This window comes from Plecotus auritus (assembly GCF_963455305.1).
Source record: "Plecotus auritus genome assembly, chromosome: 3".
In the NCBI taxonomy this organism is placed as follows: domain Eukaryota; kingdom Metazoa; phylum Chordata; class Mammalia; order Chiroptera; family Vespertilionidae; genus Plecotus; species Plecotus auritus.
The window spans coordinates 27,735,187-27,759,435 of NC_137772.1; the positions used below are offsets into that span (position 1 = coordinate 27,735,187).

Consider the following 24,249-nt stretch of genomic DNA (forward strand, 5'->3'; position numbering starts at 1 on the left):
TTCGGGCTCTGGCACAGCTCTGAGGAGACCCCTATTTAGAAAGCGCGCCTCCTATCAGAGCAGGAATGCGGGGGGCAGGGGGGTACCGTGCCTCGGAGAGGGGCCGGCGACCATGGCCTCGGGGCACAGTCCCAGACTCTGCAGCACCCGCCCGCCTGGGACAGAGGCCCCCCGCTCGCCAGGGGGAGGCTCGGCGGTTCCCGGGCGCGCCCACCCGGGGTTGGTGACGCGGCACCACCTCCCCGCCCCGCCCCGCCCCGCCCCGCGAGCCCCCACCCCCGCGCCTGATCAGGCCCGGCGCGCGCGCGCGCTAGGGTGAGGGGCGTGAGATCCGACGGCGGGAGGGCGGGTGGGACGGAGGGGTCACGTCAGAGCAGCGTAGACAAAGGCGGCGCGCGCACGTCTGACGCACGCCTCGGCCGCGGCGGCGGGCCAGGGGGGGGAGGGACCGGCACCAGAGGGGTTTGGAGCCTCGCAGCCTCGCCGTTGGTGAGTATGACCCAGCTGCCTCCTTCCTGAAGGTCACTGGTCTCAGGGGAGCCGACAAGAGAGCGTGGGGTTCGGGGCGAGGGGCCTGCGGTCCGGGGACGCCCTCCCTGCGCCGCGGCGTCAGGAGACACCATCACGGCTTCCTGGGGTTGCCCGGCCAGTCGGAGCGTTCCGCCCCGCGGCCGCAGTGGAACCGTCCGCGCCCCTTCCGCCGCCCCTGCGCATGGAGCCCGGTCCCCGTGCGGCCCGCCCTCCGCCCGGGCCCTCCCTGCTCCGCCCGGTACCCGCGACGGACTCCTAGGTCCTCTCGATTCCGGGGCCCCCGAGCGCTCCATCCCCTACCGCCTGGGGGTGCAGCTCGTGAGGCTGAAGGGGGGTGTTAGACATCACGAGGAAGTGCCTTCCCCTATGATTTGCTTTCCTGTGTCCTTCGGCTTTCCGGGGATGTCTATTCTCCCTTGTTCTCCAAAGGAGCTCCATTTTTTCCTTTTTTTTTTTTTTTTTTTTTAACCCCCGAAATCCCTTGCCTTTCCGTTTTGATTTCACGCTCTGCGAGGCATCCTCCTACCAGAGGGTCTTGTTTATTTCCTCACTTCCCATTTCGCATAGGAATTAACTTTTGCAGTTGAAAAGTTAGGGAAAATGTACCATAGGAAACAAAATAGCATAGCTCCGTGGAAGGAAGTTCCATACTGTTGTATATATTAGTGCCTCTCCCTGCCCATGCCCTCCTGCCATTGATCTTCTCATTGATAACGCTGGGATCAGTTGAAGAATTCCCTCTCTGGTTCATTTTTCTTAATTTTGGCCGGACTTTGAGTAGCTTTGCTTAGTTTCAGGTCTTGTAGATTCTATCTCAACCCAAGGGAAATGTGAACAGCAATTATCCTTATGCCAAAGACTGTGTAGAAAAGAGTCCTGTGATAATTCCAGTTCGGTATTCTTTTCTCACTTTGACAGTGATGTCGGTTTTTTTGTTTTGTTTTGTTTTGTTTTGTTTTTGCGTTTTTCAACTTTATATGGTGGAGGATTTCCGACATACAAAAGTAGATAGAATAGTAAATCAGATACCCATCATCCAGCCTCCTCAGCTCACTGTATGGCTAAGCCTTTTCCATCCATGTCCCCATCCATTTCCCCTTCTGTATCTTTGGGATAAATCCTTGATGTCAAAAGTAGCTTGAGATTCAGAATAAAAATCTTGCTATAAAATAGTCATCATGTACTTTTATTGGAACACAGTCTGCTATTAGAAGTCCTTCAGATAAGAAACACATAGAGCACTGGAGAAGGACTAGAAAAGGGTATCTAAAATGATTAAGTTGCTGGAGGGCAGGTTAAAACAAAGTCTTTCAGGTCAGCATGAGAACTTCCAGGTCATCTTGTCTAACTTCATTTTTGATGAGCCCTCAAGGTCCAGAGAGGTTCAGTGACTTGTCCAGATCTACAGGAATAAGAGCTGAACTGAGATGAGGAGACATCTCCCACCTCTGCGCTCATTCTTTGCACTGTACCATACTGCTTCAGGAAGGAGAAATGTGTGGAAGGGCTATGACTGAAAACCCTTACCCTGAAGGGTTTGGACAGGTAAATGTGAAAAAGTTTCCCACCAAATTGTGGTATAATACAACTAGGAGATATGCCTCAAATTAGTTCTTAAACTACATTTGGGGCAAATGTCTAATCATAGCTTTTCAGACACATGGGAAAATTGTGACCCTAGAACTAGAATAGCAGACTGATAATAAGAACAAGCTTTTAAAAGATTAGATAACATTCACAGCTATTTAATAGTATTTAAAATATACTCCAGAGGTTTTGCTCTTGATATCGGGGAGAATAGCGCTTTCTAAAAAAACATTCTTGCCATTAACAGGTAAGAATCCTGGGCTGGATGAATTGTGGGTGTTTTTTTTTTTTGTTTGTTTGTTTGTTTTTTACCATGTACGTATTTCCTAGCACACTTTATGCTATTAAAATTTCCTATCTCAAGAAAGACAGGTAAGTTCTCAGTTTTCTTACTTTTAAAATGGGGATAGTCTATCTCCAAGGTATATAGAGTTCTTTGAGTTCAGTTTATATAATGTAGCATAATTGTTTATAAATTTCTTTCAGGGTGGACTTTTGTGAGTTTGTGACGTAAATAATAGTTATCATGTGTATCTGTTACTGGGGAGATGCAGAACCCTCAGATCAAAGATGTTACCAGGGAGACTCGGAGCCTTCCATTCTTGTCTTCTTGAGGGAAAGATTTTAAAATATATATATATTTTATTGATTTTTTACAGAGAGGAGGGGAGAGGGATAGAGAGTTAGAAACATTGATGAGAGAGAAACATCGATCAGCTGCCTCCTGCACACTCCCCACCGGGTATGTGCCCGCAACCAAGGTACATGCCCTTGACCAGAATAGAACCTGAGACCCTTCAGTCCGCAGGCCGACACTCTATCCAATGAACCAAACCAGTTAGGGCAAGGGAAATATTTAAATCAAAAGACAAAGTGTAGAAAAGCAAGCAAGAGTTTATTGACTGCAGCAAAACTATACTTAGGAGAGCGAAACAGGGAATGCATAGAAGAAGCAACAAGATAGACTAGACTGGGCTGCTTTGGCTCACTGGGAAGGCAGAGAAAGGGGGCCTTGGAGACAGGGTCAGGGGGTTAGCCTGGGGCGAGCTGCTGCTGCCCATTGCTCCTATGGTTGCAAGTCTCATGGGATCCCTTAGAGGTTAGGGGAGGAGATGGGGAAGAGAATGGCAGGGGCCTGCTCTCTGAGGGAGAGTACGCCAGGAGCTTAAGTTACCCTCTGGTTGGGGAGAAGTGCAAATCATTTAGTCTGAAGTTTAGGGAAGATAGCATTTACTAGGTGGCTGCAAACTGCTGTTTAACTACCTGTATTACTTTCCCTATTCCACTTGTTCTGGAATTTTCCTAGCTTTTTACTATTCTTTACTATTCTATAACATCCAGTTTATGGATGTACTACTGGAATAACAGCATCTCAGTGTCTTAGTAAATCATCACCCCTGAAGACATGGGGATAGAGGGATTGTGTATTTTGTGGGATTGTTTGTGTTTATGGTGTTAAAAAAGAGTGTTGTAATTAGTCTATCAGGATTTTAGCTTAAGTTGCTATTTTCTGCTAAAGAATAAACCACTTCTCTCATCTGTGTGCACATCACAAAAGGTTACCTTTTATTTGAAAAAATCTCTTACTTTCTAGAGATACAAGCCAGAGATTTAAGCTTGAATTGTACTGCAGAATTGTTTCTTCAAGTATAAGAGCCTCATTGTTGTATGTCATTTGCATCTTATGTATCATTATGCTTACTTATGGGAGGACTTGACCAAATTTCATAAGTTCCATGTAGCAGTAAGCTACATAATGATGCTTACTATAGCATGATGAATGCTTTGTAAGAGTACAGAATTGTAGAGTTAGGAAACTTACAAGTTCTTGGAGTTTTTCCTAACTCCTTTAAAGTACTCTTTCACCTTTAAAACACTTACATACATGTCATATGTATATGCCATACAATCACAGAGGCTTGTCTTCCTTTTTGGGACTCTTTATTTTGTCTTGTATGATAGTTGTGTGTTTTGTTTGTACCTCCTATTAAACTATAAGCTCAGGATCTGCATTATTAGTATAATCCTTTGTGAAAAGTAGGAGCATATTACAGTTTTCTTGACTTTTTAAATTAAAAAACAAACTGGTGAGGAAACTTAAATCTAGGGAAGCTAGTAACTAATAGACCAGATAGTAACAGAACTGTAGCTCAAACCTAAGACAGCTCCTGAGTTCCAGGTGTAAACACTTCATATTGTATCATTTTGTTCACACCTTGGAGGAATTGGGAGGGGGAAAAGTATTTTATATATATATATATATATTTTTTTTTTTTTTCTTACCTGTTAGAGATATTATTATTATTTTTTTAAAAATATATTTTATTGATATTTCACAGAGAGGAAGGGAGAGGGATAGAGAGCCAGAAACATCGATGGGAGAGAAACATCGATCAGCTGCCTCCTGCACACCTCCCACCGGGGATGTGCCCGCAACCAAGGTACATGCCCCGGACCGGAACTGAACCCGGGACCCTTCAGTCCGCAAGCCGACGCTCTATCCACTGAGCCAAACCGGTTTCGGCGAGATATATTATTTTCAGGGTCTGCTTTAAAAGTATTTGATCACTGCTACCCAGTAGAAATCCTATATAATAAAGAGCTAATATGCAAATGGTTGTCACACCCTCACACCCTCATGCTGTAATGGCTCAGACACTCAACACTGGGGTGAGAGGAATGGGGACCAGCCAGGCTGCGGCCCCAGAGAGGGACAAGCTGACTGCCCCATGGTCCCAGGCGCCAGCGGCTGTGCATGCGGCCTGGGAGAGGGACAGCTGCACGCCTCGCAGTCCCGGGTGCCAGCAGCTGGGGCTGCGGCCTGGGAGAGGGACAAGCCGCCCACCCACGGTCCCCTGCGGCTGCGGCAGGCCTGGGCAAAGCCGGCTGGGGTCCTGGGTGCCTGTGGCTGGCCAGAGGGAGGGAAGCCTGGGTCCCAGGTGCCTGCTCTGGCCATAGGAGGGAATCCTGGGTCCTGGGTGTGGGGTGAGGCAGAGGCGGTTAGGGGCGATCAGGCCAGCAGAGGAGCAGTTAGGGGTGATCAGGCCAGTAGGGGAGCAATTAGGGACGATCAGGCAGGCAGGCAGAGGTGGTTAGGAGCGATAAGGCAGGCAGGCAGGTGAGTGGTTAGGAGCCAGTGGTCCCGGATTGTGAAAGGCAGTCGGATATCCCCCGAGGGGTCCCGGATTGGAGAGGGTGCAGGCCAGGCTAAGGGACCCCTCCTTCCCCGTGCACAAATTTCGTGCACCGGGCCTCTAGTATAATATAAGCCTATATAATAATACCCACTTTTAAAAAACGTAAAAAGACTGCCCTGGCTGTTGTGGCTCAGTGATTAAAGTGTTGGTCTGTGCACTGAAGGGCCACAGGTTCTATTCCTGGTCAAGAGCACGTACCTGGGTTGCAGGGTCAATCCCTAGCCCAATCCGGGTGCTTGGGGGTGGCAACCAATCAGGCAACCGATAGATGTCTCTCTCTCTCTCTCTCCCCCTCCTCCCCCTTCCACTCTCTCTAAAAAAATCAATGGAAAAAAAAATCCTTGGGTGAGGATTAACAATAAACTAAAATAAGGTAAAAAGAAACGGGAAAATAATTTTAAGAATATATTTAACCAAAATTATCTAGAATATCACTTAAACATGTAACCAGTATATACATTATTAATGAGGCCTTCATTTTTTTCATCCTAAGTCATTGAAATCCAATGTGTACTTTACAGAACATTTCATTTTGGCCCAGCCACTTTCAAGTGCTCAGGAGTCATGTGTTAGTGGCTGCTGTATTGTGCAACACAGGGTCACTGTCAGCTGAGCATAAAGATGGAGTGTTTTATGTTTAGTAACATTCAGTTCTGAGGTTAACGTAGTTTGTGGTTGTGGTCATTGGTTTTTTTGTCTTTCATGTTGTAGTGATTTTTCTTTGAACAGTTAGTATTGTTTCGAGTTTGTGGTGAGTTGAACAAAGAATTCTGTTTCATAAATTTTGTGCTTTTGTGAAAAATGCTTTCTCATCCTTCTTGTTGTTGTTGTCTGTGGGATTAACTTCCTCATTTTTTAAAACCATCTTAACCATTCTTTTTTAAAAAAAATATACTTTATTGATTTTTTTCAGAGAGGAAGGAAGAGGGAGAGAGAGTTAGAAACATCAATGAGAGAGAAACATCAATCAGCCGCCTCCTGCACACCCCCTACTGGGGATGTGCCTGCAACCAAGGTACATGCCGTTGACTGGAATCGAACCAGGGACCCTTGAGTCCACAGGCCGACGCTCTATCCACTGAGCCAAACCGATTAGGGCCATCTTAACCATTCTTAAGTATAGTTCAGTAGTAATGCTTTCTCATTTTAAATGAGACTGTTTAGTCATTGGGGAGGAAAAGCTTGACTTCTAAAAAATGGCCTGTAACAAATTCAATAATAAAATAACCTAATAAAAAATGGGCAGCCGAAACCGGTTTGGCTCAGTGGATAGAGCGTCGGCCTGCGGACTGAAGGGTCCCGGGTTCGATTCCGGTCAAGGGCATGTACCTTGGCTGCGGGCACATCCCCAGTGGGGGGTGTGCAGGAGGCAGCTGATCGATGTTTCTAGCTTTCTATCCCTCTCGCTTCCTCTCTAAAAATATCAATAAAATATCTTTAAAAAAAAAAAAATGGGCAAAAGATTTGAACATTTCATCAGAGAAGATACACAGGTGGCAAATTAGCACATGAAAAGATGCTCAATATTATTGGTCATTAGAGAAATACAAATTAAAACTTTCAGATACCACCTCACATCCACTAGTATGTGTAAAATTAAAATACCGATCATGTCAAGAGTTGGTGAAGATGTAGAACTTTTACACACTGCTAGTGAGAATGCAAAATGGTACAACCAGTTTAGAATGAGGTTTGGCAGTTTCATAAAAAGCTAAACATACACCTACCTTAGTCTCAGTCTTTCCACAATTTGGGTATTTTCCCAAGAGAAGTGAAAGCATATGTCCATACAAAGCCTTGTAGATAGCAGCTTTATTTGTAACAGTTCCAAGGTGGAACAACCCAGATGTCCTTCAGTAGGTGAATGGATAAACATTGTGATATATCCATACAACAGAATACAAGCTCAGCAATTAAAAGGAATGAACTATTAACGCATGAAAGATTCTCAGAATAATAATGCTGAGTGAAATAAACCAGAAAAATTGGGGTATGTGTTTTTTTTTTTAATATTTTTTTAATTGATTTCAGAGAGGAAGGGGGAGAGAGAGAAAGAGAGAAATATCAATGATGAGAGAGCATCATTGATCGGCTGCCTCCTGCATGCCCCTTACTGGGCATTAAGCCTGCAACCCCATGCATGTGCCCTGACCTGGAATCCAGCCATGAACTCCTGAATCATAGGTCGATGCTCAACCACTGAGCTACTACTCAGGCCAGAAAAATAGGTTTTTAAAGAAAAGAAAAAGACCAGGCAGTTGTTTCCAGTTACATAAACAATACTCAAATGTAAAACATCAATTTTGAAATTGAGCTGTTAGAGCAGTGTTCAGGCTTGGTAAATGAAATGTCTAAGGTCTTAGAGCTCCAGCAAATCAGTTTGTTCTTTTTTGAACTGATGGCCCCCAAATATAAAAATATTCTATATCCTTTGTCTTTTTTTTTCCCCAGCTTTGAAGACTTACGTTGCTTTTGGACAAAATTGGTACCATGTTATTTATTACCCAGTTCCAACTCAAGCTTTTCTAGGCAAGGGGAATATATTTAAGGTCAGAGTGATCTTAGATCAAGACCCTGAAACTGACTATAATCCTGTCTTCATCATAATGAGTTGAGTTATTCTTTGGCCTATCATTCTGGCTTTGCCTTGGACCATTTATTTTATCCAGGATTAATGTTGGCTGTATGTGTATTCTTGGTTTTTAGCACTTCAGCTTCACTCTAATCTGGTAGCTCTGAGTGCTGCCCTGTCTCCTTGGACACATTTATACACTTTCCTCCTAAGTGGCAACATCCTATTCAAGCAAATTTCTTATTTTTTTTTTATGTTACACTCGATGTTAAACTTAGCACCACACATATTTCTGTTGTGTTATTGCACACATTTGTTTGTTTACCATCACATCAGAATTGGGGTATTCGATGGGTCTGTGTCTTGACAGTACATTAGGAAAAATGAGTGGTGTCCCAAAGCAAAAGAGAGGTCAGCCTGGGGAGCAGATCAGAGTTCTAGTTCTGCCTCTGGTACTGGCCAAGTTTTAAATTTGTCCCACTTATTTAGCCCTTCCAAGGCTCAGTTATTTGAGCCATAAAAAAAGAAAAAAAAAAAGAGGTTGGACTAGAATTCTCAATGATTGACTAATAAACTTGCAATTTATCATTTTACTAGAGGCCTGGTGCATGACATTCATGCACTGGGGGAGCAGGGGGCCCTCAGCCTGGCCTGCACCCTCTCGCAGCGCAGAACCCCTTGGGGGATGTCTGCTGCTGGCTTAGGCCCGATCCCCCTGGGAATTGGGCCTAAGCTGGCAGTCAGACATCCCTCTCGCAGTCCAGGACCTCTCGGTCCTTACCACCTGCCTACAGTGGAGGCGGGAGAGGCTCCCGCCACCGCCACTGCGCTTGGCTGAGCAGCGCTCGCACTGACCACCAGGGGGCAGCTCCTATGTTGACCGTCTTCCCCCTCGTGGTCAGTGCGCATCATAGCACCAGTTGTTCTGCCATTCGGTCGATTTGCATATTAGTCTTTTATTATGCAGGATTATTATTGCCTCCAGCTTTGTAGTGACAGTTACTTAGTAGTAACTTCTATTTATTGAGTACTTTGTGTCAAGCACTATACTGATCACTTGCATTCTGTTCAGTCTTCACAGCAATACCACAGGATTCATATTATTTCCATTTTACAGATGAGAAAACTGAAGCATGGAAAGTTGATTTATTTTCCTGAGGACACACAGCTAGAAAGTAATGGAGGCTGGTTTTGAATGCAACTTGTCTGATTCCCTGTATATTGAATCATCATGCTTTACTGCTTCTCTGACATTCTACAATTTTAAGTAAAGACACATAGCCAAAAATCTGGATTGGAAAGGAAATTTAAAACATCTGGTATAATCTTGCAGAATCCAGATATGGGTGAATATCTTCCTAAACAATCTATTTCAAGATTTCTTTTATTAATTTTTTAGAGAGAAAAGAGGGAGGGAGAGAGAAACATGGACATGAGAGGGAAACATCAATCAGCTGCCCCCGGCTCCCCTATCAGGGATCAAGCCCACAAACCAGGCACATGCCCTTACTGGGAATCAAACTGGTGACCTCTTGGTGTATGAGACAACACCCAAACAACTGAGCCACACTGGCCAGGGCTAAACAGTTTATTCTTTTTGAACAACTCCTCTGAGATTCTTAACAGCTTTATTGAGATACAATTCACATACTATACAATTCACCCATTTAAAGTGTACAATTCAGGTGTGTGTTTTTGAATCCAAAATGTGTTCAATGGGATGCTTCCCCACTCATCTTGATTGGAGTTGCTTTCAGTGCTGCTTCCTTCTGAAGGAGCATCCTCTGTAAGCCTTGCTTTTCCTGCTGTTGAATGGCAGAAAACAGTGGAGCAACCAACACAAAAAACTACCGTTTGTTCATGGCTAAAGACAGTGGTGATTTTATAGCATCCTGCGCATTTCCCCTCCATGAAGTAGGCATTGGGGCTCTGCACCAGGTACTTCTTCTCGTGTTTTCTCTTCTGGAGAGGATGAAGGAGATCCTTAGTGAGAGGCATGTTGTCATGGTGAGGAAATCACTGCCAAAAAGGTGCAATTCGGGTTTTTATTATATTCACAGATATTTGTGACCATCACCACAGTCAATTTTAGAATGTTTTTATTAACTAGCCCTTCTGGTATTGCTCAGTGGTTAGGACATTGGCCTACACACCAGAGGGTCATGAGTTTGATTCCTGGTTGAGGGCACGTATCTGGGTTGCAGGTTTGATTCCTACCCCTGGTTGGGGGCTTGTGCGGGAGGCAACCATTTGATATGCCTCACATCATGTTTCTCTCTCTCCCTACTCTCTTCTCTGTCTTCCTATTCTCCCCAACCCTAAGTAACCACTAATGTACTTTCTGTCTCTAACAATTTAAATTCATATTACAGAATCACATAATATGTGGTCTTTTGTGACTGGCTTCTTTCACTTTACCTTGATGTGTTCTTTTTTTTTATTTGTTAATCCTCACCCGAGGATATTTTTCCATTGATTTTTAGAGAAAGTAGAAAGGAGGGGGAGAGAGAGAGAAACATCAATGTGAGAGACACATCAATTGGTTGCCTCCCGCACTTGCCCTGGTGGCCCGGATCGAGCCTGCAACTGAGATATGTGCTCTTGACTGGAAATCGAACCCGGGACCCTTCAGTCCACAGGCCAACATTCTATCCATTAAGCCAAACCAGCTAGGGCTACCATGTTTTCAAGGTTCATCCATATTGTAGCAACTACCAATACTTCATTCCTTTGAATGGCCAAATAATATTCTGTTTGTCAGTGTAAAAACGTACAAACATATTCAAGCAAATTTCTTATACCTCACTACTCCCTAAATTTTTATAAAAACTTATTTGAGTCAAACAGAGGATACTTTTGGAAGCAAGATTTCAGTAGGCTGAGAAAAATGGTTTGGAGAATAACAGTTTGTAGTTTCTTTTATGCATTTGAGATTAAGGAGGGTTCATAAGTAGATTACATGAGGTGGGAGAGAGCAAGACAGGGATCAGAATATGGGATAGTTAAGATTATGTGTTCTCTTGAAGGTGGTCATGCTTTAAAGGAGGGATCTGAATCGGGGGACATTTCAAAGGTGTATTAACTCAGATGCCCAGAAACAGTAGACAAGGCTTGCTTAAGGCAAAGGTAAGCCTCTTACTAATGTTATATGCCTGCACTTGGCTGGCATGGCTCAGTGGTTGAGTATCGACCTGTGAACCAGGGTTCCTGGTCAACACATGCTCAGGTTGCAGGCTCCATGCCCAGTAGGAGGCATGCAGGAGGCAGCTGATCAATAATTCTCTCTCATCGTTGATGTTTCTCTCTCTCTTTCTCCCTCTCCCTTTCACTCTGAAATCAATAAAAATATATCTTAAAAAAAAAAATTAAAAACTTAAATGCCTGGGACTACCCACCATGACATGACCAGTGAAGAATTTCTGATCAGATCACCTTGTGAGGTAACTTTCCATAAAAACCTTTTTCAGCCACACCTTGTGTGGATAAAGCACATTTTGTTTATTCAGTTGATGGACATTTGGGTAATTTCTGCCTGTTGGGCCATTCTGAATAATACTGCTATAAACATTGGCACATTATTTTATGTGGATAGTTGTTGTTTTTAGTTCTCTTGACTATATACCTAGGAGAAGAACTGCTGGGTCATATGGTAACTATGTTTAACCATTTGAGGGACTACCAGACTATTTCCCAAGGTGTTTGTACCATTGCACAGTGCCAACAGCAATGTGAGGGTTAGATTCTTAATATTAAGCTAAAATGTGCACTCCTGTACCTGTACCTGCCAATTGTAATAGCACCCCTGTACCTGTACCTGCCAATTGTACCATTGCACAGTGCCACCAGTAATGTGAGGGTTAGATTCTTTTTTTTTTTTAAATATATTTTATTGATTTTTTACAGAGAGGAAGGGAGAGGGACAGAGAGTTAGAAACAGCGATGAGAGAGAAACATCGATCAGCTGCCTCCTGCACACCCCCCACTGGGGATGTGCCCGCAACCAAGGTACATGCCCTTGACCGGAATCGAACCCGGGACCCTTGAGTCCGCAGGCCGACGCTCTATCCACTGAGCCAAACCGGTTTCGTCTAGATTCTTAATATTAAGCTAAAATGTGCACTCCTGTACCTGCCAATTGTAATAGCATTTCTCTTGTCTCTGGGTGGCTAGAGCCAATCTGCTTTTTCTGTATCTGAGTGCTCGCTCATGCTAAATGGCTTCTGCCAGGTTTTGTGGTCCCGTAAAGCAGATCTCCTTACCAGCTCTTTTACAAATTGACTCAAAACTTCTATGATAGTCTTAGTCTTTGCTAGAGCACTCACACACACGCACACACGCACACACACACGCACACACGCACACACACTAAGAAACAGTCTCCCAGTTTGATATAGAACAATGTCCACAATAAATACCAATTGTAAGAGAGGGGAGAAAAGAAAATATATATTGGGTGCCATCTTTAATCATGAAACATTTTTTCTGATTTCTACAGATCTTGTTTCTCCTCAGCGTGGTTTGGCAATACTGGCTCTGGCTGTTTTGCCTCTCTGCCAGGCAGGCCCTATAGCAGTTTCTGAATGGGCTCAGCACGATCCAGTCATATCAGGGGATTGTATGTACCGTAGGCAGGTAGTAGTTGAAACTGAATCTCTCATTAGTGTAATGTCATGCCTTCTTGGGAAATACCTTCAAATGCCCCATCCTCCTTCCTAGTAACAGGAGTTTAGAATAGTAATAATAGTTAATATATTTTGAGCATTTGCCTTGCTCTAGGCACTATGAAAGTGCTTTATTTTTGTTATCTTGTAATCTTGAACATTACTTCTAGTAGGTATTGTTTAATAGAAGCTTAAAGAAATTAAATAATTTACCTGAGATCAACCGAAGGACTTGTATGCATGCATATAAGCATAACCAATGGATACAAGACACTGGGGGGGGAGGCGCAGGTAAAGGCATGTACTGGGGGGTAGGGGAGGCCGGGGGGAGGTCAATAGGGAAAAAAAAAGGAGACGTGTACTACTATTTGTAATACTTCAAACAATAATAATAATAATAATTTACCTGAAGTCACTAACACTACTGGTTAAGTGATCAAGTCAGGATTCAAACACTAGTGTGTTTCTTTTGATTTTTGAACCATGAGACTATTACCTATTCAAAATGACAAATATAATTTTAAAGATACTGAAAAGATAAATAGTAAACGCTTTCCATCCCTAGAAGCAGCTGCTATAGCCAGTCACTGTGTATCTTTCCAGACATGTATCTTTGCGAGTACATATGAATTGTATATATTTTTCCTTTTCTCCCCTCCCTTACAATTGGTATTTATTGTGGACATTGTTCTGTATCAAACTGGGAGATTGTTTCTGTGTGTGTGTGTGTGTGTGTGTGTGTGTGTGTGTGTGTGTGTCTTTTTACTAGTAAACAGATGAATAATATTCCATTGTATCCTCTATTAGTGGACATTGATGTTTCTTTTGGTATTATAAACAATGCTTCCTTCAGTCAGTAACCTTGCACATATATTATTTTGCGCATGTTTTACTACAGGGTTTCTCATCCTCAGCACTGTTGATATTGGGGCTGGATAATTCTTTGTTTTAGGAGTTGGCCTGTACATTATAGTACATTTAATACATCCCTGCCCTCTATGCACTGCATGCCAGTAGCACCCCCATCCCAAGTGTGACAACCAAAAATGTCTGCAGACATTACCAAATGTTCCACAAGGGATTAAAGAATTGCCCCTTGTTGAGAACCACTGTTCTAATTTATCTTTAGGATAAATTTTTAGAAGTAGAAATGCTGGAACTAAGATTATGTACATTTAAAATTGTGATGGCAATTGCTAAATTGTTCTGCATAGAGGTTGTGCCAATTTACACTCTAACCAGCAGTAATTGAGGATATTTTCTCATTTTTACCAATACTGTGGTAAAATTTTTTTTGCCATCTTACTGTTGTTTTAACTCACATTTCTGTGCTTTACAGCTGACCTTTCATGGAGCACTAGTGCTTGTTAGGCATGTGGTAGTATTTGGCTTGTGGGTTTTGTGACATACTTTGAAATGCCTTCCCCTCTATCTAGCCCTCTTAAAGTTTGGTACCAAGAACTGAAGACAATACTCTGGGTTTCTTCTGATAATGATCTCTATATATAAAAGCCTTGAGTGACCAGTGGACCGGTTGCCATGACACGCACTGACCACCAGAAGGCAGACGCTCAACACAGGAGCTGCCCCCTTGTGGTCAGTGTGCTCCCACGGCGGGGGGGAGGGGGGGGCGCCACTCAGCGAACTTACTGAGCAGCAGGGCGGGGTGAGGGGGGCAGGTGCAGTGGGCCGGCCAGCCCCGATGAGGAGCGGTGTGGGCTCCTCCCTGGCTGCCTGTCGCTTCACTCAGACTACATCCCCATGTCCAGGATTGCGAGAGGGTGCAGGCCAGGCTGAGGGACCCCACTGGTGCATACCATTTACTGAGATAGGCGTTGTGCTTTAAAAATGCATAATTGCTGTGTAACCTGAGCATTTATTTGTAATAAAATGCCATATCTTTTTCCTTTTGAGTTGGTATGTGGCATCTCTCTGGACACGGTCTGGTGGTCATGGTCTCTTGAAGTAGGATGTGTCACAGAGAGCTAGCTGAAAAGCATTTGATTCTGCAGTGAGGAATCGCAATAGTACTGGCCTTGTGATTTGGTCAGAATTGGTTTAAATGCCCCAATTTAAGTTTGTAACTTCCCTCTGTTATTTTCTCTTCCAGGACTCTTCCTTGTTAATCATCATTGTATGAAATTATGACTTTGTGTATGCTTATTTGGTTAATACTTTTCTCTAGGCATATTTGTTCACCAAGTATCTAACACCTAACAATGAGTGTTAAATGCATGAACTGAATCAGTCTGAGAACTGAGGTACACTGGAAATTGTGGGCCTAAAAGCCCAGATTTGCTATTCAGAGTGTTGAAAAGTTTAGTTAGTTTAGCAATGGGCTCTGTCACATTCCTAGAATGAAGCCATCTTTCCTTTGAAAAAAGTCAGAACCAATTGGTTCTTCTGTTTTTCTCTGGACCTTTTGGGCTGTTAGGGAAACTGGTCCAATGACTCAGTGATTTTGGCTGAAAGCTGTGGAAGTTAAGAGAACGAGTAAATATTCCTTAGAGTTCATGGCTTCCCCTGCCTCATGCTTAAGGAGTCATGGTTGTATTTACTTGAGACATAGTGATATCCTCTCCTAAGTGAGCAGTTACCTAGAAATTGTAATGTGATTGGGTTTCTGATGTGAGCAATTTTCTGATATTTCCAGAGATCAAAGTCTGTGTTCAGGGGGCCTTATGGCACAGTTACCTCTGCCTTTAATGACTGCTTTGCTCATCAAGCAAGAGGCTTGGAACCCTGTTTGATAACTGTAGCTTGCTTGCTTTTTCTCTACTTCTAAGAATTTATAAGAGGATTGTATATTGTTGGCCAGATAACTTGTTTGGCTAGTTTGGCTGTTCTCTGTTCTGGAGTCTGGCACTGGTAGGTAAACAAGAACTCAGGTTGGGTGGGACAGTAAGGGGAAGTTCACTACCTCTCAGGAGGAAGAGCAGCTGGATCATGGGTCAGCAAACTCTTTTGTAAAGGATCAGATAGTAAATATTTTAGGCTTTTCAGGCCCTGGTCTCTGTCACATATTATTTTTTTGTTTTTACAAGTCTTTAAAGATATAAAAACAATTCCTAGGTCATAAGTTTTATAAAAACAGGCCAGAGCCAGATTTGGCCCATAATCATATGATGATTTGCCAACCCCTGAAATAGGTGAAGAAATTAGTTGATTGCTTAAAAGTGTTTAAAGTTTTGGGGACATGAACCCAGCATAATCTTTGAAATTCTCAGTTGATTGTAATTCAAAGAAACTCTGGCATGGGAAAGTCAAAGTGACCCTACTTTCAGTCACCTTGGGTACATGGAACTCAAAGTAACCTTGGCCAGAGTGACAGCAGCTGTCCAATGGGACAGGGATCTTGCTGCCTCTTTCCCATGGGAGTGCTGGGCAAGGGTGAGTGGTATGGAAGAACGGAATGGAGGTGGGACCCTAGAATTAGGCTGGAATAGACAGCTTTAAGGAATACAGTGTCTCAGCATATTAAGTTGATTGAGTCTCAGAAATACATCTAATTTCCTGAACCTCTGTTGGGATGTAGTTAGAAATCTGGCATGTATAATCGGTTTGGCTAGTTTTTGAAAGAGCAGGTTTGTTCTTTGGATTCTGAGAAGAACACCAAATTCTGATACATGAGTCCAGATTTGCCTTGTGGTTTTTCTCTGATCACCAGAAGTTCTGTAGAGCAGGACTGGCATGAAGGAAGTGTTCATTTATTTCAGGGTAGTCTGGGAGATAGGAGAGCATAGTGGTTAAAGAGCAGGGGCTCTAAGACAGATATACGTGTCCAAATTTCTACTCTACCACTTACTAGCTATTTGACCCTGAGTAACTTACTTTATCCTCTAAGCCTCAGTTTCCTCACCTGTAAATAGCAGTGACGATGATAACTCCACCACAGGGTTGTGAGAATTAAGTGAGCATAGTATATATAGTATGCTTATTATATTAGCTCATTGTCCTGTCGTTAGTATTTGACAAGTGTTAGCAGTAATAATGGTAATATGAAAGTGGAAGATATTGAGGATCAAATGCAGGATAACTAGTATTTGTGACTTGGTGCCACTGAACTATCATGTCTTTTAATCACTTGATGTGTGGGAATATAATGGGAGCAGTAATGGGTTAGGAGTCAGAAGAATTGGATCTGTGTCTACCTTGCTTGGTTTCCTAATTGGTAAAATGGAAATATGTGTTGACAGGTTGTAACATCACATGTGAAAGCTGAGTTTTATAAAGCACTGGACAAAATTTAAGGTAATTTCAGTTATCTGTTCATTCATTCTTGAACTTCTTAATATATTGAAATAGGGCCTGAAGGTAATTGGTGTGAAGCCAAAATGTTTGTAGAGGGCCTTATAAGATGCTCCCAAGTTCAAGATTCACATTGTGGTTAGGGATGAGTAATATAAAACGGGAATACTTTTTTTTTTTTTTTTTTTTTTCAAGGACATCCTTTTAATCACAAACTTCTCATCCACAGTCTGGCTAGAGGTGAGAGCAAACACATCGGAGACTCCCCAGAAATAATGACCATTATGTTCTGCTCCCTCCTAGCACCAGCCCCCTTCCTAGGGTGGCCTTCACCTCCAGCTGGGGGCTTCCAGGTTAATGCTTGCACCACCGCCGCTCCGAAATCCTGTTAGCCAATCTCAGGTAGGACGAGGGGACTTGGGGCCTTCTCTGCCGACAGGGCCAGGAAGCCATTCCCAGGCCAGGCCCAGAGCTTCCCAGCCTCCCTGACTGCCCTCAGCCTCAGCGTGGGGCAGTTCCCAGGCCGCGGCCTACACAATGCCCTCAGTGCGCTTGCTTTTCCAGACCACCAGCCCAGTCATGAGCAGGGTCATCAGGATGGGCACCACAATGAAGGGGCAGAGGATGCTAATGGGTGGGTCCTGCATGGCCCGGCCAGAGACAGGGCAGCTTCTGAAGTAGTGCTGGTGGACGGTGATGAAGAACTTGTTCACCGCGGCGTTTGGCCAGTAGCAGTTTAGCCTTCTCATCACGTGCTTGGTGCAGTCTCTGAGCTCTCCGTAGCTCCTTTCCGTGGTGCAGTGTAGAGCTCCTCTGAACCCGTGTGTTTGCGCCAATTGGGGAGCGTTGTTCTGGGGCTCGCAGTCGTTCCTTGGGTGCCGCAGTTGTGGATTCTCAGGCTTCCGATAAGCTCCACTTTCCGGATCAAGATGGTGCAGACTCCGCGTCCAAGCCCGCAGATCCGGGAGGGGACCCAGCCGCAGTTGGTGCTGCCAGGTCAGGGGAACCCCGTTTAGCAGTCCCCCACCTCCTTCTGGAATTCAGCTGTCTCCCAACCAGCCAACAAACACTCCTTGTGCGACCCTCAGCTGTTCTTTCTTTCTGCTCCGGGACAAGGCTCGGAACACGTCTGTCTATTCCGCCGCCATTATTCCCTCCTCTCAAACTGGAATACTTTTGTAAGATATTTGAAATAGTGGAATTCTAAAAAGGAGTGGCTATATTAAGTGAAAGAAGCCAATTTAACAAGGCTATGTACAATATGATTCCAACTATATTTGGAGAAGGCAAAACTTATGGAGACAGTAAAAAGATTATTGATTGCCAGGGGTTGGGGAAGGGAAGAATGAATAATCAGAGCACAGGATTTTTAGGGCAGTGAAAATATTCTGTATGATACTGTAATGATGAATACATGTCATCATACATTTGTCCAAACCGATAGGATGTACAACAAGAGTGAGTTGTAATGTAAATTATGGACTTGGTGATTATGATATATTAATGTTGGTTCATCATTTGTAACAAATGCACCTGTGTGGTGGATGTTGATAATGGGGGAGGCTGTTACATATGTGGGAGGCAATGGATATAAGAGAAATCTCTGTACCTCCCTCTTAATTTTGTTGTGAACTCAAAGCTGCTCTAAAAATAGTCTTAAAAAAAGAATGGCCAGTATGGGGAGATAGGCTGGAGGAGTTTATTTTTATTTATCTATCTATCTATCTATCTATCTATCTATTTATTTATTTATTTATTAAGGTATTATATGTGTGCATATCTTACCATTGCCCCCCACTCCACTTCCATACATGCCCTCACCCCCCAATGTTTTGCATCCGTTGGTTACTCTTATATGCATGCATGTAAGTCCTTCGGTTGATCTCTTATTTCCCCCACCTCTCCCTAACCTTCCCGCTGTAATTTGACATTCTGTTTGATGCTTTACTGCCTCTGTATCTATCATTTTGTTCATCAGTTTATAATGTTTTTTATTATCCACAAATGAGTGAGATCATGTGGTATTTTTCTTTCATTGCCTGGCTTATTTCACTTAGCATAATGTTCTCCAATTCCATCCAGGTTGCTACAAATGGTAAGAATTCCTTCTTTTTTATGGCAACATAGCATTCCATTGTGTAGATGTACCATAGTTTTCTGATCCAGTCATCTACTGACGGGCACCTAGGCTGTTTCCAAATCTAAGCTATTGTAAATTGTGCTGCTATGAACATAGGGGTGCATATATCCTTTCTGACTGGTGTTTCTAGTTTCTTGGGATATATTCCTAGGAGTGGGATTACTGGGTCAAATGGGAGTTCCATTTTCAGTTTTTTGAGGAAACTCCATACTGTTCTCCACAGTGGCTGCACCAGTCTGCATTCCCACCAGCAGTGCACAAGGGTTCCTTTTTCTCCGCATCCTCGCCAACACTTGTCGTTTGTTGATTTGTTGATGATAGCCATTCTGACAGGTGTGAGATGGTATCGCATTGTTGTTTTGATTTGCATCTCTCGGATAATTAGTGACTTTGAGCATGTTTCCATGTGTCTCTTGGCCTTCCTTCTGTCTTCTTTCAAAAAGTGTCTATTTAGGTCCGTTGCCCATTTTTTTATTGGATCATTTATCTTCCTTTTATTAAGTTGTATAAGCTGCCTGTAGATGTTGGAGATTAAACCTTTATCAGTGATAACATTTGCAAATATGTTCTCCTATACAGTGGGCTTTCTTGTTGTTTCGTTGATGGTTTCTTTTGCTGTGCAAAAGCTTTTTATTTTGATGTAGTCCCCTTTGTTTATTTTCTCTTTGGCTTCCATTGCCCTACGGGCAGTATCAGTGAAGAAGTTCTTTCGGCATATGTCTGAGATTTTGCTGCCTGTGGATTCCTCTAGTGTTTTTATGGTTTCCCGTCTTATGTTTAAGTCCTGTATCCATTTTGAGTTTACTTTTGTGTATGGTGTAAGTTGGTGATCTAGTTTCATTTTTTTGCATGTATCTGTCCAGTTTTCCCAACACCATTTATTGAAGAGACTGTCTTGACTCCATTGTATGTTCATGCCTCCTTTGTCAAATATTAATTGCGCATAGTGGTTTGGATCGATATCTGGATTCTCTATTCTATTCCATTGGTCTATATGTCTGTTCTTGTGCCAGTACCAGGCTGTTTTGAGAACAGTGGCTTTGTTTTTTGGTTTTTTGTTTTTTTTTTTAATATATTTTATTGATTTTTTTACAGAGAGGAAGGGAGAGGGATAGAGAGCTAGAAACATCGATGAGAGAGAAACATCGATCAGCTGCCTCCTGCACACCTCCCAATGGGGATGTGCCCGCAACCAAGGTACATGCCCTTGACCAGAATCGAACCCGGGACCCTTCAGTCCGCAGGCCGATGCTCTATCCACTGTGCCAAACCAGTTTCGGCGAGAACAGTGGCTTTGTAATACAGCTTGAAATCTGGTATTGAGATCCCACCTACTTTGTTCTCTTTCTCAGGATTGCTGTGGCTATTTGAGGTCTTTTTTAATTCCAGATGAATTTTTGGAGAGTTCTTTCTAGGTCCGTGAAATATGCCATTGGTATTTTAATGGGGAGTGTATTGAATCTATAGATTGCTTTGGGTAGTATGGACATTTTAATGATGTTGATTCTACCAATCCATGAACACGGTATGTTCTTCCATCTGTTTATGTCTTCCTCTATCTCTTTTTTCAGTGTCCTGTAGTTTTCCGCATATAGGTCTTTTACCTCCTTGGTTAAGTTTATTCCTAGGTATCTTCATTTTTTTGGTGTGATGGTAAATGGGATTGCTTTTTTAGTCTCTCTTTCTGTAAGTTCACTATTGGTGTTTAGAAATGCCATACATTTCTTGGCGTTAATTTTGTATCCTGCTACATTGCCAAATTCATTTATTAAGTCTAATAGTTTTTTGGTGGAGTCTTTCGGGTTTTTTATGTACAATATCATGTCATCTGCAAATAAGGACAGCTTTACTTCTTCTTTTCCAATTTGGATGCCTTTTATTTCTTCTTCTTGTCTAATTGTAATGGCTAATACTTCCAGTACTATGTCGAACAGGAGTGGTGAGAGTGGGCATCCATGTCTTGTTCCTGTTCTTAGGGGAAATGGTTTTAGTTTTTGCCCATTGAGTATGATGTTAGCTGTGGGTTTATCATATATAGCTTTTATTATGTTGAGGTATGATCCTTCTATTCCCACCTTGTTGAGAGTTTTTATCAAGAAAGGGTGTTAGGTTTTGTCAAATGCTTTTTCTGCATCAATTGATATGACTATGTGATTTTTATCTCTCAATTTGTTTATGTGATGTATCACATTTATTGATTTGCGGATATTGTACCATCCTTGCATTCCTGGGATAAATCCTACTTGGTCATGGTGTATAATCTTTCTGATGTACTGCTGGATCCGATTTACTAGAATTTTGTTGAGGATTTTGGCATCTACGTTCATGAGGGATATTGGCCTGTAATTCTCTTTCATTGTGTTGTCTTTATCTGGTTTTGGTATTAGGGTGATGCTGGCTTCATAGAAGGAGCTTGGACGTGTTCCTTCCTCTTGAATTTTTTGGAATAGTCTGAGGAGGATAGGTTTTAGTTCTTCCTTGAATGTTTGGTAAACTCCCCTGTGAAGCCATCTGGCCCCGGGCTTTTGTTTGCCGGAAGCTTTTTGATGGCTGCTTCAATTTCTTCCATAGTTACTGGCATATTGAGCTGTTTAGATTCTTCCTGATTGAGTTTTGGAAGGTTATATTTTTCTAGGAATATGTCCATTTCCTCCAGGTTGTCCAGTTTGTTGTAATAGAGTTGTTCGTAGTATTTTTTAACAATCCTTTGTATTTCGGCGGGATCTGTTGTTATTTTACCTCTTCCATTTCTGATTTTATTTGGGTCCTCTCTCTTTGCTTCTTGGTGAGCCTGGCTAGAGGTTCATCAATCTTGTTTATCCTTTCAAAGAACCAGCTCTTGGTTTTGTTGATCTTTTGTATTGTTTCTTTGGTCTCTATGTCATTTATCCCTGCTCTGATCTTTATTATTTCCTCTGTTCTGCTTACACTGGGCTTTTCAAGTTGCTCTTTTTTTTAACTCTTTGAGTTGTAGGGTTAGGTAATTTATTACCATTGTTTCTTGTTTTTTGCAGTAGGCTTGTAGAGCTATGAACTTCCCTCTCAAGACTGCTTTCACTGTGTCCCATATATTTTGTATTGTAGTGTTTTCATTGTCATTTGTTACCATGATGTTTTTTTATTTCTTCCTTGATCTCTCTGGTAACCCAGTCATTGTTTAATAGCATGCTGTTTAGTCTCCATGTGTTTGATTTCTTTGGATTGTTTTTATTGTAGTTGATTTCCAGTTTTATGCCACTGTGGTCTGAGAAGATGCTTGCTATGATTTCTATCTTTTTGAATTTGAAGAGACTTTGCCTATGTCCCAACATATGGTCTATCTTTGAAAATGACCCATGTGCACTTGAGAAGAATGTATATTCTGTGGCTTTGGGGTGAAATGTTCTGAAGATGTCAATTCCATCTGGTCTAGTGAGTCATTTAGGATTGATGTTTCTTTGCTGATTTTTTGTTTAGAGGATTTGTCCAATGGTGATAGAGGGGTATTAAAGTCTCCTACTATGATTGTATTGCTGTCAATCTCTCCCTTGATATTCTCCAGGAGTTTTTTTATGTATTTGGGTGCTCCTGTATTGGGTCTGTATATGTTTACCAGAGTTATTTCTTCTTGTTGGATTGCTCCCTTTAGTATTATGAAGTGGCCTTCCTTATCTCTTGTTATGTCCTTCACTTTGAGATATAATTTGTCAGATATAAGTATTGCTACCCCAGCTTTTTTTTCATTTTCATTCGCCTGGAAAACCTTTTTCCATCCCTTCACCCTCAGTCTGTGTGCATCTTTTTTTCTGAGGTGGGTTTCTTGTAGACAGCAGATATATGGGTCTTGTTTTCTTATCCAATCCGTTACCCTATGTCTTTTGATTGGGGCATTTAATCCATTTACATTTAAAGTTATTATTGATAGCTACTTATTTGTCGCCATTTTTATTCTTTACCCCTGTGTTCCTTCTTCACTTCATATTTCTTTTTTTTACAGCAGACTCTTTAGCATTTCTTGCATTGCTGGTTTGGTGGTAATACATTCCCTTAGTCCTTTTTTGTCTGTGAAGCTCCTGATTTCACCTTCAATTTTGATTGATAGCCTTGCTGGGTACAGTACTCTTGGATTCAGACCCTTCCTTTGCATGACTTTGTATATTTCGTTCCATTCCCTTCTGGCCTAATGAGTTTCTGTTGAGAAATCAGTTGCTAGTCTGATGGGGGTTCCTTTGTATGTAACTTTCTGTCTCTTTCTTGCCGCTTTTAAGATTCTTACTTTGTCGTTGGTGTTTGCCAATTTAATTATAATGTGCTTGGCGTCGGTCTTTTGGGGTTCATTTTGCTTGGGACTCTGTGAGCTTCTTGGATTTGTGTGGGTTTTTTCCCTATATCAGGGAAGTTTTCTGTCATTATTTCTTCAAACAGGTTTTCTATTCCTTGCTCAGTTTCCTTTCCTTCTGGAACCCCTATTATGCAGATGTTACTTTGTTTCGTGTCGTCCCAAAGTTCCCTTAGGCTCTCCTCCTGCTTTTTATTTTTTTTTCTAGAAGCTGCTCTACTTGGGTATTTTTTTCCATTTTGTCTTCTAGCTCACTGATGCGGTCCTCTGCTTCTTCTAGTCTACTCTTGATGCTTTCTATTGAGTTCTTTACATCCGCAATGTCATTTTTCATTTTTTCTTGGTTCTTCTTCATTTCCTCTTGGTTCTTACACATATTGTCAAATTTGTCTTTCATTCTTTTCAGCCACCTTATGACCATTTCTCTGAATTCTTTCTCTGGAAGGTTGCTTGCCTCCATTTCGTTTACTTCCTTTTCTGGTGATGCCTGGTTTTCTTTCATATGCGGGCTGTTTCTTTGTCTCCCCATGGTCTCTCTTCTCCGGATGTCTGGTTATGTAGTTCTCTCTCTCCTTATCCCAGGCGAAATCTGACCTTTCCATGGTGGAGTGAATCCGCGTGTTTGCACCAATTTGGTACCCGTGTTCTGGGGCTCACAGCTGTTTGGTGGGTGCCACAGTTGTCAGGCTGGAGGAGTTTAATCTCATAGAAAATGTGACAATATCATATGAAATTAAAACTATATTTTCTTTCCCCCTGAAGTTCCCTTTCTAGGAATTTATCATGAAAATATATTTGCTTGTTCATTTTGTGTGCTAAGTCATGTAAGCAACATGGTTATCCATTACATTATGTATAACAGCACAAAAGTAGAAACATTGGTGTCCAACTGCAGAAAACCAGTTAACTATTCTTACAGTTAAAACAGTAAACCTCTAAAAAGTGAGGGAGCTATATATGTGCTGATTGAACACTCTTGCATGATATATTGAGCT

At 42.4% G+C, this 24,249-nt stretch overlaps 1 protein-coding gene and 1 pseudogene across 2 annotated transcripts in view; one reads left to right on the plus strand and one right to left on the minus strand.

Annotated features, from left to right (window-relative positions):
- The first annotated feature begins 367 nt into the window (after positions 1–367).
- GPAT4 (glycerol-3-phosphate acyltransferase 4) overlaps positions 368–24,249 on the plus strand; it is a 49,775-nt gene continuing 25,893 nt past the window's right edge. Inside the window, exon 1 of the mRNA XM_080660917.1 lies at positions 368–489. The gene's annotated coding sequence lies outside the window, so the exon portion shown is untranslated. The remainder of the gene's footprint in view (positions 490–24,249) is intronic.
- On the minus strand, positions 9,641–9,885 carry LOC308243792 (small ribosomal subunit protein eS27-like; annotated as a pseudogene). The gene has a single exon. The product of its transcript is annotated as a small ribosomal subunit protein eS27-like (transcript).